The 14,914-nt window shown below is 46.5% G+C and overlaps 1 long non-coding RNA gene across 1 annotated transcript; it reads right to left on the reverse strand.

The window, feature by feature from the left end:
• Positions 1–5,345: 5,345 nt before the first annotated feature.
• Positions 5,346–13,593, reverse strand: LOC112648222 (uncharacterized). Its single transcript, XR_003128826.3, has 3 exons — positions 13,171–13,593; positions 12,829–12,916; positions 5,346–6,943 (listed from the first exon to the last, which is right to left on the reverse strand). It is a non-coding gene; the product is annotated as an uncharacterized LOC112648222 (long non-coding RNA).
• Between the last annotated feature and the right edge of the window lie 1,321 nt (positions 13,594–14,914).

Genomic DNA, 14,914 nt, shown 5'->3' on the forward strand with positions numbered 1-14,914 from the left:
TTATCTGATGTTCAAACTTACCTGGTTGCCTTACGTGTTTGTTTTTTAACTAAAGATGGGATCTCTATCTGGACAGATCTCACTCTGTTCTCTGGCTTCAACTACTATTTATATGCCAGTAACTCCTAAGTGCTTGGCTGCAGTTCCAATCATGCTCCCATATAAACCACATAAACCTCTCACAAGGAGGCACCTTGCTCAGTGGTGGAGCATCTGCCTTTGGCTCAGGTTGTGACCCCGGGATCCTGGGATCTAGTCCCAAACCAGGCACCCTTCAGGGAACTTGCTTCTCCCTCTGCCTATGTCTCTGCCTCTCTCTGTGTGTCTCTCATGAATAAATAAATAAAATCTTTAAAAAAAGAAAAAAAAAACCTCTCACAAAATCCTATTTTCCATTTTACCAGAGGGCCCCATTTTCAGATTTCAATAGCATTTACGTCATGCTTTGGCATTTCTGAAGCCATTCTGGCTCTCCATCTGGGCCAACCCAACACCAAATTTATTTCTCTGGCACCTTCTGTCCACCTACACCCTCTCTCCATACTACCTTGACGTTTCGCTTGACGTCAATCTCTCTGATGACAACTTCAGCTCCTCTCTTTCTCTCCTGCAACATTTAGCCTGCTGATTTTCCCCGAGCCTGTTTCTCACCTCAGCACACCCTCTCCATTTCTATTTTTCCTGTTATTGTCTTAGGTTAGACTTCTATGATCTCTCACCTGCAATCATGCGATGGCACCCTGACTGCCCTCCCTCCCACCAGCTTTCCTGAGCACAATTCACCGTGCAAAACGATACAAGCATCACGCTTCCGAAAAAAAAAAAAAACTCAATTACCTCACTTTCTTGCCTAAAGCCTCCTGTTGGAAGGTTTGAAACCAGAAGTAGTACAAATTCTCTAGCATGACACACAGGGCTCCTTCCAGTTAGACTCCAACAGCTGGCACTGCCTCCTCTCCAGACACTTCTGCCCACACCCTACTCTCCACTCATGAGACAGTGTGATAGATGAGAGCAGAATGACTGTATAAGGTTCCCACTATCTTTTCAAGGTTGGCAGAGTTATTAAGTGCTTTCGAACTCACATGTGGCTTTACTCATAGTTATGAAATCTGGCAAGTTTAAAGTTCATAAGTAAGGATCAGAATGTGTAACTTTAAGAATTCCACCATACATACAACCAAAAAAAAAAAAACCTACCTTGAAAGTATTTTGTATAACTCTGACAAAAATTGTATAGATTCATATTTTTTATGCTATGAAAATTTTACTGAAGGTGTCAAAGACTTAAATAAGTGAAAAAACACACCATATCGAGGATGGGGAGGAAAGAAAGTGTTGCATGATGCTTAGGGGTTTGAATAAGCTGCCTGGGGTTCAAATCCCAGCTCTTCTACTTATAAGCTATATGAACTGGACAGGTCACTGTCTCTCCTCAGTGGTTGAGTGTCTGCCTTTGGCTCAGGTCCTGATCCTGGGGTTCTGGGATCAAGTCCCACATTGAGTTCCCTGTGGGGTGCCTGCTACTCCCACTACTTATGTCTCTGCCTCTCTCTCTGTGTCTCTCATGAATCAATAAATAAAATCTTTGTTAAAAATGGGCCTGATCATTACAGTACTTATTTCATAGGGCATTGTGAGCACTAAATGAGTCAAAGCATTTGATACACTTAAAACAGTCTCTAGCTTCAAAGGAAGCTCTTAACAAATGTTATCCTATTGTTGGAAATGCAGCAAATCTTCCTACATGTAATGCATCCGTAAACTTAACAGAACTGATGGTCTTCCACTAAAGATAAAAGAAGGTGGAGTGGGGACAAGTTGCAGGAAAAAGTGCAAGTCAATGTCCAACAACCAGGATCTGCAGAGAGTCTGCCGGTGGACCGATGGACTCCTCTGTTTCAGGCTCACATACGCCCTGCTTTTCTCTCTCAAACTCCCACAGAAGCTTCTAGCATTTTCAGTAAGAATTCTGCTATACTTCCACATCTCCCTCTGCCCTATGTCTTGATTTAATCCATGATAGGAGGGATCAGAATCCTAACATCTGCCCCCAACCCATCCAGTGTCCTCTAATCCTGGGGAGAATCTGAACAGAAATGGAGGCAGAGAGCAGTCTTTAAACACCCGTATTGCTCTTTGATAATGCCACCAAATATCATATGTTGGCAAAATTGTGTGGAGAAATAAATACGCTAACAAACAATAACAGGGACTTGCCATAGTTTGAGAGTACTACCAGAACCTTGTTCATTAGCAGATATTATCTTTTCAAATAAGATCTTAATTCTGTGATTCCTGGGTGGGGGAGTGTGAGGGAAAACATATATTGGCCTTCGAAAGATGCACTGTAGGAGCACCTGGCTGCCTCAGTCGTTAGAGCATGCAACTCTTGATCTCGGGGTCATGAGTTTGACCCCTACGTTGCATGTAGAGATGACTAAAAATAAACAAACTTTTTTTCTAAAAATGCATTGAATAAATCAATCAAAGGGCCAGCAGGCTGGCAGCTCCCAACTGTGGGAAACTAATTGAGGAACTTCTCTCTTTCTCATCTCATCTCTCCTGCTTGTGCTGGCAGCGTCTCTGACTCTGGAACCAGAGTTCCTTGAGGATGGATGAGGGAGAAAGACTCAGAACTGGTGGGTTCTTTTAGATAAGAGGTAGGATTTCCTGTCATAGAGATTTAACAGTATGTGGGTGAGGCTTGGGAGCAAATTTCAGTGCAGGATCAAATCAGAGAACACTCCTTGTACATGTTAGAATTTCTTAGGTATCTTACCTCATTAGATGAAATTCAAATTATCTTTTATGATGGTCCCTTTAGCATTGTAATTCCCTTCAGAAATTGTCCTAACGCTTTGGTAGAAGAATTCCAATGATCTTTCCCCATTTTAGCAAGTTAGCCACATGGAGGTTAAAAGAACAGAAGAGGAAGAAGGGGCTTCTCTCCCTTCTGTCCCTCCCGTGTTTTAGCAGGCGAGCTGACTCGGTGCACGGTGGCCCAGAGCTCCAGGTGTGACTCAGTGGTCGCCTGAGTAGTGCTTGATGGAACCAGCAGCTAAGTCTTCCTTGGGGACCGGCAAGAGGATAAAAAGTCAACACTGAGCATTGACGAATTACACGTGGTATACCGTGTCTATACTGGGTGAAAACTCAACAAATACCTGATGGCCGAGTTTCTGAACACAGAAGAGTCTGAAGTCAGAAGCAGGACTCCAGTAGGAAGTCAGATTCTTCTGCATCCTCTGGAGACACTCTGCAGGTGCCAGCGGCCGGCTGCTGCCACAGGAAAGCACAGCAACATCGTACTTTCCCTCCTTTCTCTGAGGCCGTGTCCCTCCTTCAGTTGTCACTGATGCAAGTGTTAATTTGGTCACGTCCTTCTGCCTTGACAGAAATAACATTTTAGTGCCTTTCTATTGTCATTTAGAATAAAATCTCTGAAACGTTTAGTGTCACTTGCAAGCCCCTCGTTATCTGGGCTCTTCCTGACTCTGCAGCTCTTTTTACTCTCCTCCTCTCACATGGGCCTTTCAGTTCATCAAATGTGACAAGTTCCTGTCCACCTCAGGGCTTTGGCCCGAGATGCAGCCATTGGCCAGAATATTCTTTACCCTACCACTGCCCTACTTTCATATGACCAGCTCCCAAAATCCTTCTGTCTTCAAATAAATATCACTTCCTCAGAGGTTTTCACTGGTTGCTCCATCAAAATGAGATAATCCCAGTTAGTATTCTCTGTCATCATACTCAGAGTTTTTTTTTTTTTCCTTTTCTGGTACTTATCACAATTTCATAAATTATAGATATAGAATCATGTATATCTTCTGCATTCTATTGTATACCCAGTCTAGTACAGTTCTGGGCGACTAATGTGTATATGGAAGCAATTGTTACCAAACTCCCTATATAGTAGTTTTATAGAACCCTCAAATCACAACTCCTTTATTTTCTCAGTTTTCCATCAAATTTTGGCTCCTAAACCCTGAGACGAGTCAGAAAACATTTGAGAGGAACCGCACAGGGTTACACCCGAAGGCTTCCAACTCATTAATAATGCAGCTAGAAAAAAAAATAATGCAGCTGGATCCCAGGGCAGCCTTTGGTCTTTCCTGCCTCCTGGTGACCTCCTTGCAACCCAAAGTATGTCCCACAAAGCCAGGGCAAGACTGTCTTCCCTCTTGACTCAAAAGTTTTAGTACCATTCAGTGCAGTCACTATTTCTCTCAAAAGGCTTTTTATCAAGTTTTCTTCAGTTAGAACCCTGGTGGCTGACACTGACATGATGAAGTTTAATTAGGTGGTGGCTCAGCAGACTGACCATCTTTTTATTTGATTTTTTTTTAAGCCCAGCATGGAGCCCAATGCAGGACCTGAACTCACGACCTCACTGAGATCAAGACCTGAGCAGATATCAAGAGCTGGGTGCTTAACTGGCTGAGCCAGCCAGGTGCCCCAATTTTTTATAGTTTTATTGAAGTATAGTTGACATACAGTGTTACATTAGTTTTAGATGTATAGCATAGTGATTCAACTTCTCTATAGGTTATGCTATGCTCACCGCAAGTGTAGCTACATCCTGTCACCAAACAATGCTATTACAATGCCACGGACTACATTCTATATGCCGTGTCCTTTATCCTCATGACTTATTCATTCTATAACTGGAAGCCTGTGTTTCCCACCTCCCTTCTCTCATTGTGCCCATCCCTCCATCTCCTCTCCTCTGACAACCATCAATTTCTTCCTTGTATTTATGGGTCTTTTTCTGCTCTTTGTTTTGCTTTTTAAAATTTCCCATGTAAATGAAATCATACAGTATTTGTTTTTCTCTAATTTATTTTACTTAGAATAATACCCTCTAGGTTCATTCATCTATAAATGGCAAGATCTCATTTTTTCATGGCTGAGTAATATTCAATTATGTATGTATGTATATGTATACACACACACACACATACACACAGGGGTGCATATATCTTTTCACACATTATTGTTTTTATTCTCTTTGGGTAAATACCCAGTAGTGGAATTATTGGATCGTATGGTATTTCTATTTTTAACTTTTTGAGGGATCTCCAATACTATTTTCCACCATATTTGCATCCCCATCAACAGTGTATGAGGATTCCTTTATCTCCACATCCTCACCAACATTTGTTGTTTCTTGTCTTTTTGATTCTAGCCATTCCAACTGGTGTGAGGTGATCTCTCACTGTGGTTTGGATTTGCATTTCCCTGATGATGAGTGATATTGAGCATCTTTTCATGTGCCTCTTGGCCATCTGAATGTCTTCTTTGGAAAAGGTCTATTCAGGTTCTCTGCCCATTTTTAATTGGACTATTTATTTATTTATTTATTTATTTGGTGTCACATATAGGTCTTTAACATTTGGAATTTATTTTTGTGTATGGCATGAGAAAGTGGTTGTTTAGTTTCATTCTTTTGCATGTGGCTGTCCAGTTTTCCCATTTATTGAAGAGACTGTCTTTTCCTTATTTATATTCTTGCCTCCTTTGTTGTAGATTGACCATACAAGTATGGGTTTATTTCTGAGCTCTCTTTTCTGTTCTATTGATCTATGTGCCTATTTTTGTGCCAATATCACACTGCTTTGATTACTACAGCTTTGTAGTGTAAGCAGGTTGACCCATCTTTTCTCCTGAGTCCTCGTATGCTCAATAATACATTGGAACCACTGAAAAACAGTGCTGAGGTCATACGTTGGTTACTAAGACATATGAATGTCTAACTGTCTGGATTTCTGACAATTAGAAAGAGAAAGGGCTATCTGTAAATTCCAAATCTAGAATAGTACTTGGTATTAAAGGCACTCAATAACTATCTGTTGACGAGATGAATACAAATGAGGAAACTAACATTCAAATATGTTAAACGACTTGCCTAGGATTACACAGCCTGTTGGTATTTGAGCCAAAATTCTAACACAAAAAGGGGACAATGTGAAAATGTTTAGGAAACAAGAGTGCTTAGGACTACCCCATGAGCATAGGGCTGGGAGCTCGCTTCCTCCAGGGCAATGAGGAGGTGAGATTGGGTGTGGGGCACACCACTAAACAACATGTTTTAAGGCTAGAAATGCCTGAGTCTTGTGGGCTCTTTTATGAGCTCCTTATTGATGTTTGAAATGCTTCATTGCAAAAACACATGTCATGGTAGGTCTGTGGGAAAGTCAGATGTACCAAACACTGACACAAATGTCAGAGTCGTTGTTTTTGTCACCCACTGTTTCCTTTGAGTGTCTAGCAGATGTTGGTGAGATCTGTGCATCTGGATGCCTCGAGAGACTTCCATCTTCGGGGTCTCACGAGAATCAACTTTTTGGTGCCCAGCCTCTGAGTCTGAGATATGGTTTGCTGTCACAGGGCCATGGGACAATAGGAAAAGAACAGCCTCAACCCAATAAGTGAAGAGTCCTGAGTTCTGTAGCAGTTTGTTAGTTTACAAATGAGGCTCTCAATCTCTGGGGCTCATTTGCAAACCAGTTGCAATATTGTCATGTCAACCCCAAACCTTACAGGGCTCTCAAATCTCATCACTAGAATAAGGTGGAGATCATCCTGCTGCACCCCTTATTTCACAGATGTGGTCCTGAGCCCCAGAGAGGTGAGAACATTCTCCCAAGGCCACAGTCAGTGTGTGGAAGAGTTGGGAAGAAAAACCGGTCTTATCTCCTAGTGCTTCCCCACCATGTCGTAAATATCTGGACAGGAAAATGCAGCTTTTATTTCTGTCCAATTCCATCTCTATGTTCTCGAGCACCAATTCATGCAAAGCACCATGGAGGGTGCAAAGACATGGCTGTGGCGCGATTCCTTAAGGAGCTCCTAGTTGGGTGGGATGTCCCTGCTTTCTTCACTTTTTCTCAAATCCGCTGGCCTTTCCCATCCCTCATAGTCAAAATGCTGATGCAATGTTCTGTGGGGAGGAGAGAGGAAGGACAGAAACATTTATTTTGTGACTACTATATGCCAGGCACTCTATACATTTTCTTATTTGCCTCTCAAGCAGCGCTCTAAGGTAGATATTATCTGCATTTCGAAATGATTTGGAAAAGTTGAAGAACTCATGAAGTGGCTGAGTTCAGATTTGAATTCAGGTCTTTCACCATACCACCCTGTCACTTTTTAGTTTTCTCTTCTTTCTATAGCCATTCTCTTGTCCCACAGAGGCTCACATGTCTTTAGAACTTTTGACAGGTGATTCCCCTCCCCCCAATGCATAACATCAAAATCTTTCTTGTCATTCTAGGGAACCTGAATTCTAAGTTGAAGGTCTTCATTCACAGTTTTCAATCCCCACACTGGCCCCCTCACCCCTCCATGCCCCTCCTGTTTTTTTATAACACTCATCTGCCTCATTCTCAATCATTAACTATCCTCACCTCCCTAAAGGCACTGTGTTCCAGGCATTGAGGCTTGCCAGACTGCACCCTCCCCCTCTCCTCACCTGCACCTCAAGACAGGCAGCCCAGGTATTGCCACCTCCTTTGTTGGCAGAAGAGGACACAAAAGTCCAGCAAGGCTGTTCTTCCACAAAGAATTCCCAGACCAGCCCACACCTCCATTCTTCAGGGCTCCTGCTCCTAGATCTCACTGCACCACACCCTGTGTGTGATGCCCATGTCACGTTACATGTGATTTTCATCCTCTTTCCTGGGGATTTCTCCATCACTCCAGCCCATTGCTTGGTTTGTGCCCTCCATTCATAGTTAATCCTATTTATCTTATTCTAGCTGCCTCACTTAGCCCAATATCCCCAAATTACACTTGGGAATGGCCTTTGCCCACAATGTCCTTTGGTCTTCCTGATGAACTCTTCCTTCCAAAGTCAGTTCAGACAACACCACTGTGAAAACCTTCCCCAGGTACAGGGGGTTTATTGTAGCACTTAAAAGGCCAAGACACTGGAAATCTCTCCTATTTCCTTAAACTCAAACATCTTCACTACAGGATACTTTCTTTTCAGTTTTGCAATCGCAATCTCTAGCCCAGAGGCGGCCACCAGGAAATGCTCAGTAAATATTTCCTAAGGTTTGCTTGCCTCTTTAGACCCAAGGGGGAAAACTAGAGCCAAACGGGAAGGTTCTGCTCCCCTAAACTCCAAGTTCCGCAAAGGCAGGGTTCTTCCATCGGTGGATTCCTCCTGTGGGACAGTCAGAGTGCTACAAACAGAAGGAGCCACCCCGGGCTGCTGTCAGTTCCCGGTTCCAAGAGATGTCTAAGCAGGAGGTTGCACTAGGTTATCCTGAACTCTCTCTTAGCTCCAGACAGCATGATTCCATGATGAGCAACAGGTCAGTTAGGGGAATGGAAGCAAAAGAGGTGCAAGGTAGGAAATAAAGGGTTGGTGAGGAAAGAGAGGCTGAAAACTGGAGAAAGGGAAGAGATCGGAAGGATTGGTAGGAAAAACATGAGAGCATGCAGCTCCTTAACCACAGGGAAGCGCTCGCACACTGGCATGGCCAGACTCCCGAGATCCCTGCGAGCCCATGAGGCACAGCTGACATGCTGAAAGCTGCTGCTACTGGAAGTCAGCCAGAAATAGGCTTCATGCCCATTCCACCCAAACAGGAAACTAAATCCTAGAAAATCAGCTGCAATTAACAAAAACCAGGCCACATAGGAACACAGGGAAACCCTTGCTGCCCTGTGCCATCTGGCCCTCCTTGATGGGCTACAGCCTGGCCAGCCCTGAGTCAACATGCCGGAGCTTTGGTCTTCAAGCAACAGAACTCTCAGAGGCCAGCCCACTCCAGCTCAGGCCACCACTGGCTCTGAACTCCACCCATCCCCCCTTTTCAAAACGTATTGCACGTTACAGATGATGCAACTGTAGGCTGAGCTCTAGGGTCAGTCCGATTTCCAGATGGGCAATATACTTAGATCACTTTTGCTGCAGGTCCAGGTCTGACTTCACACCCTGGTTCTTAACACACAGCCACCTGGTGCCCCAGAATTGTTTACAAAATACACGAATATTCATGTTTACTGGGTGCCCCTTATATTCAGATACTGAATCAGATCCTCTGCATGGAGTCTCATGTTGACTCCTCAAAATAAGCCAATAAGGTTAAACATGCTCCTTGGCAGATCAGGAGGTGGAAGCTCAGAAAGGTTGAGTGTCTTTTCCAAAATCACACACACAACTATTAAGGGGCAGAGGCTGGATGTAAATCAGTTCTAGGGCCCATGACCCAGGGCCGTCTAGGAATGGAGCCTTGCTCCCCAGGGTTCCTGCCCACATGTTCCTTCCTATAAACGCAGGCCCTGTTTTGCTCACTGCTGTCTTCCACGTCCTGCTCTCCTGTGCCAGCTCTCCTCCCTGTGCCAAGCCCCTGGCACCTGTGCTTGAGCCCCTGCCCGCCTCCCAAGGACCTCCCAGCTGTCTCCTGTCCCACACCATGCTGCTGTGGAGGCTGGCCTGCCTGCCCTTTGATTGCTAGCCTCAGAAACCCGCCCCCATCACCACTACAGAGGTTAACATTTGCAACTTGCTGTCCACATCTAACCTGTCCTACCCCCCCGAACTGGTTTGAACGTACACGGAAACCTGAATGCATCTCCAGACAGCCACTGACAGGTGGCTGAGTCAGCTGCTTCTCCACTGTAATCTAACCCGTGAGTGCCCTCCATCCTCCACTGCCCTGATCCTTGCATGTCTCATTGTTCACATATCAAGGTTACTGGACAGGAAAGAAAAGGGGATGTCAGCCCTGGGTCTGGCTCTGATCCTCGAAGGGGTGGGGAGGGGGACGTGTCAGCTGAGGGAGCAAGGTCCCTTCATCTTGCAGCTCTGAATTAAGTTACCTCACAGTTCCGCACTTTCCTCCTTACTATACACACTGAGGACTTGTCACCCCAGCCTCCTGACGTGTGCACGCGCATGTGTGTAACCTCCTGCACAGCTCAGCCTTGTGGTCAGGGTAACCACCACCACCATGTAGGCCAGGGGAGGGGGCCCCTGCACGGGATGGGTGCAGAGACGGAAGACACATGACCCAGTGGCTGTGCTCACTGAAGCAGCCTCGTCTTCCCAACACTCCTGGGTTGGTTCTTTTCCAGCTGCAGCTCCGCAGAGTGAAGTGGGTGCTAAGGAAGTGGTCAGAGGGCAGCAGAAAGCACTCCCTTTCACACAAGGCCTCGGTGGCAGAAGCAAAGTGTCATAACATCTCCTCCCAAAAATCTCTTCTCCCTGTATCCCCTTTCTCTAGTTTACTGGACACATTTTTTTTTTTTTTTTTGCGTTGTCCATTTCTTCACATTTTTCACCTGCATACTGTTTCCCATCCCAGTGGGGAGACACCTGTGTTCACCGTCTCTGGAGTTAGGAGCGGATCGGCTCTTAGCACTCAGCCGTCTGTTCCCGTAACCCCTCCGCACCCACCCTGTGCCAGGTGCAGACCCCGCCCTGGGCTTCACACAGTGCGACCATCCGGTGTAAGCTCCTCATTGTCTGTCCAGCTGGAGATCTGAGATGAAAGGCCCTCCCAAAGTGCCCTGAGCATCTTGGCTGGCAGCACACCACTTTCAAGAATAAAATATCTCAGAGCAATTAAATATTAAAAATGCCATATTCAGAAGTTTCTCACGCCTGGGTGTCTCCTTCCCTGTCTCGTGTTCTCCACACTTCAGGCATGCAAGGGGCGTCTGCTTGCAGAGGGTGGGCAGCATCGTGTACCAAGTCAGTAGACTCCTGAGAGCCGATGGATTGTGTCCCAAGATACCCAGTCTGGTCCACACTGAAGATACCCACGTCCTCAGTGACACCCCTTGTCCCAAAAGAAAGGTTAAATGTTATCGTCACTCATGCTCTTCTTGAATCAGACAGAAAGACTCTCTTTCATTTGATCCTGATGGTGCCTAAGTTCTTCCACCTTCAAATGTGGGGAAGATACAACCCGTATTATTATACAGATTTGAAGTATCAGCTAAAAATCAACTACTACAAAAGGAATGGACTATATCAAAGAGAAAACATATTGTCCGAAAAACTAATACTAAAGAAAACAAAAACTGAAACACAGGAAAAAAGCGAATTAGTCAGGCTCACTCAGGTTGCAAGTGGCAGAGCCAGGCCCCAAACCTCCATTCTCCCAGTGTCAGTCAAGGCCAGCTGGGTCCCACAGCAGGCTGGAAACACCCTGACCTCCCTGGAGATAAGGTTCAAACAACATGACCTTTTAGTTCAATGCAGACAAATCTATGATGCTCTTTTGCCCCCAAGATAATTAGTTTGAGCAACTTTACTTTTGTCCCCATCTAAGAGCAGAGATTGCACTTCTTTTTTAAAAATTTTAATTAATTTAACTCTATTTAATTTTTTATTTATTCATTTGACTGAATTCATTTGACTGAGACACCCTGAAATTGTACTTCTTGATGGTTTCACTGGACTAGAAATAGTGAAATGATATTTACCTACTCTTGATGATTGCCCTCCACAAGAAATAGCCAACTTTCTAAAAAAACAAAATAAACTCATCTCCCCACCAAACTCAGCTCCTACAGGGAACTGGGAGGGGAGTGAGGATGGGGGACCCAATTTAGGAGCCAAGCCCTTAAGATAGAGAGACTTAGATAGGGAGACAAAGTGTTTGTAAATGAACACTTAACTTGTGGGGAGGATGCAGAAATCCTCACCAGTGACTGCACTTGTCCACTAAAGTGTGAACTGCCCTGCCAACACTGCTTCACATGTGGTAACAACAGTCCAATTTTCTTGGGGCACCTGGGTGGCTCAGTTGGTTGAGCATCTGCCTTTGGCTCAGGTCATGGCTCCAGGGTCCTGGAATCAAGTCCTGCATCAGGGTCCCTGCTGTGGGCAGTCTGCTTCTCCCTCTCCCTCTGCCTGCTGCTCCCCTGCTTTCTCTCTCTCCCCCGCCAAATAAATCGTAAAAATAAACAGTCCAATTTTCTCTGATGGACAACCTGCTCTCTCCTCCCTGTCCATGTAGCTCAGTCACAGCTAATCCCACTTAGATCCCTTCTGGCTCAGTTGTTAAAACCATGAGTCCCGCTGGCCCCAATGATTGGAGCTGAGAAATGGGCAAAGAAAGATACTTGGTGGCATCAGAGTATCTGAATCCAGCAGCACCTTAATCTTGGAATTTACCCCTACATTTTATAAGTTGTAGAAGCCATAACATTTCCTTTCTTTCTTTCTTTCTTTCTTTCTTTCTTTCTTTCTTTCATCCTAGTGTATAAGCCTATTTGAGTTGAATCTCTGTCACTTGCAACCAAAAGAGACCTCATAAACCCACAGTAAGGGCACTGAGTCGCTGCTCAAAGAGAATGAGAGCTTCAGTAAAGGGCAGTGACAATGTTTTGGGCACCTGGCCTGAGCCCTGCAGGCTCCTGAGAAGAAGAAAGGTCAGCTCCACCCAGACGGGGGTGCAGGCCCTAAGAACGTGCCCGGGAGCCATAGCAGAGCTCGCCAAGACAGCAGAGCTCATCCTGAGCTGACATCTAGTCCTCCACCCACCTAACTTTCCAGTGAGATTCAATGTGAGAACATGAAACTGCATTTGATGAGGTTTTGCCTCCCCTGACTCCCACAGTGCTTTCCAGATCCCCAGAATGTAATTTTTAATTTAGAGGCACCCAAAGACACCCGAATTGGGGTCCACCACCAGCCACCTTTTTTTTTGTTACTGAAATCCAAGCTTTCTCCATTTAAAATCAACATCTGACCCCAAAGTCCTTCTTCTCCATGACTATTGCCCCTCCCTACGTTCACCCGGCCTGAACAGGGAGGACGGTAGCTCTTTAACAAAAGCACAGTATTAGACCTTCACGACTTACCTCAGGTCATACTTTTTGAGTAGATGCTTTGATTTCTTCTTGCCTTTCCTGGTTCATTTCCTGCTAGTCATCTGTCCTTCCTTCCTATCTGGAGTTGGAGAGAGGGGGCGAGTTACAGACTGAGGTGCCACCACAAAGCCAGGGGCTAATCAGTCCTTCTCCCAGCTTCTGCGGAGCATCAGGCACTGTATGCCACTGTGGGGATACAATGGAGCGGGAACTGGCCGCGGCCCTCCAGGCTTCTAGCAGCAAACCCTCAGTGGGGGGTCTTTTCTGGAGCTCTTAGATGACAAAACTAGGGGCAGGCTGAAGACCTAACACATTTCATGCTGTTTGCTTTACCTGGCCTGTTCTACTCAAAACGCATCTACAGGCTCTGGCAATTCAGTCCCTCCCCAGAATGTGAGCCAGGCGGGCTGTCAGTTGCCGGAGTGGGCAAGGGAAAGGCGCAGCGTAGGTGTCCCTGCTTCTACCCTCGATGCTTGACCTCCTGGGCCCAAGCTCGGCGCTGCCTTGGGGCGGGAGGCAGAGAGCAGGCCAGTCCTCCTCCTACAGGTCGCCCAGTCAGAAACACGGCTCGAACCAGAAGAGTCTTCGTGTGACAGTCACTGCATTGCCAGACGGAGGGTGACAAGCACTCTGGGTGCCGCCAGCACGTTAGTCCTGGGAATAGAATCCTATTTGGAGCGAGTGTGACCGGCCTGGACGCAGAAGGGGCTCCGAGAATCAGCTCCTCCTGTTTATTTCAGCTTTATGCTTAAAAACAAACAAGCAAGCACTGGAAGGAAGAGGGCAAACGATTGCTGAGAAGTTGGAGTCCGGCCTGGGACTGCATCTCCCCTGCCCGGCGCGCCTCCCTGCGCCGCAGCGCCTCCACCCACCGGGCTGCTCCCCACCGCCCTTCCCCACAGTCGGCCTCGGCCTCGGCCCTCGGGGCAGCTGCTGCTCCCGCTGGCTGCCGGGGGCGCCTTCCTCTCCCCACCCTGCTCCAAGCCCGGTCACTTTCTTTGGGGGCAGCTCTGACACAGCCTGAAAGTCAGGGTTTCCAGAGATGAGACACATCAGAGGCCACATCAGAGGCTGCCGTGCCCACGGCCCTGTGCGGGCTGGGCTGAGCCCGAGCGTTCCGAGCGCAGTGGAACATGCGGCTGCGCCCGCCAGCGACACACGTCCAGGCCTCACCTTGTTCCCCGCGGTGGCCACACGCGCGCACAGGCAGCCCCAGCCCTGGGGCCCCTAGAAAAGCGGGCCAGCCTCCAGGCACACTCCAGGTGTCCTCAGGATCTGAGCCAAAGGAGGCTTTCACCCCTGGGAGCTCAGGCAGCAGGAGCCAGATGGAAGGAAGCACAGAGAACAGCAAGTCAGAGATGCAGGTCAGAGATGAGGCTGTGCCGGGAGCAAGTTTCTGGTGTTTGATGCTTGTCAAACGCAAACACGCATCCTGTTTGCCTCAGGATGCGTATTTACACTTGCCTTTACTAGTGTAAGGTAGTGCACATGGTTCGGTCTGTACACACAGGGGGCATGTTTTTCATCTGATGTGTATGAATGTGTGCATGAACCTGCAAACACGAATGGCAACTATGAATACACGAGTAAGCAAATAGAAGGAGTACACCAGCGTCTTCTCACGGCCACGGACAGTTGGCTCTGGCTCCTTCCCTCGCTGATAACATAAGACAATATTTCGCATTCATTAATAACCTGCCCCTAAACCAAAGGACATCAACGATGACCTTTCCCTTCATTTTCCAAGGAATCTCAAGGACACTTCTGGGCTTGGACAGCAGAGGGAAGCACTTTTCTTACTGGAAAGGGAAAGAAGAAAATGGGTTGGGAGCATTTCTCTCCCACCCAGCAGCTTCCTCACTAAAGAGCTTCACAAAGAGGATGTTCCATGGTTCCACACAGATTTATAGAAAATTTAAGGAAACACAGAAGCCCTCAATTTACTTACTGTCTGCTGGGAGATACCGAAAAATAAATGCCAGCTTAAAAACCAGTTATAACGTCAGTTAGAGTAGGCACAAGTGCCTTGGGAGCCAGGAGGAAGGTCACCAAACTCATGGAGCAGGATGCAGGGTCA

The sequence above is a fragment of the Canis lupus genome, chromosome 7 (assembly GCF_003254725.2).
Source record: "Canis lupus dingo isolate Sandy chromosome 7, ASM325472v2, whole genome shotgun sequence".
Classification (NCBI taxonomy): domain Eukaryota; kingdom Metazoa; phylum Chordata; class Mammalia; order Carnivora; family Canidae; genus Canis; species Canis lupus.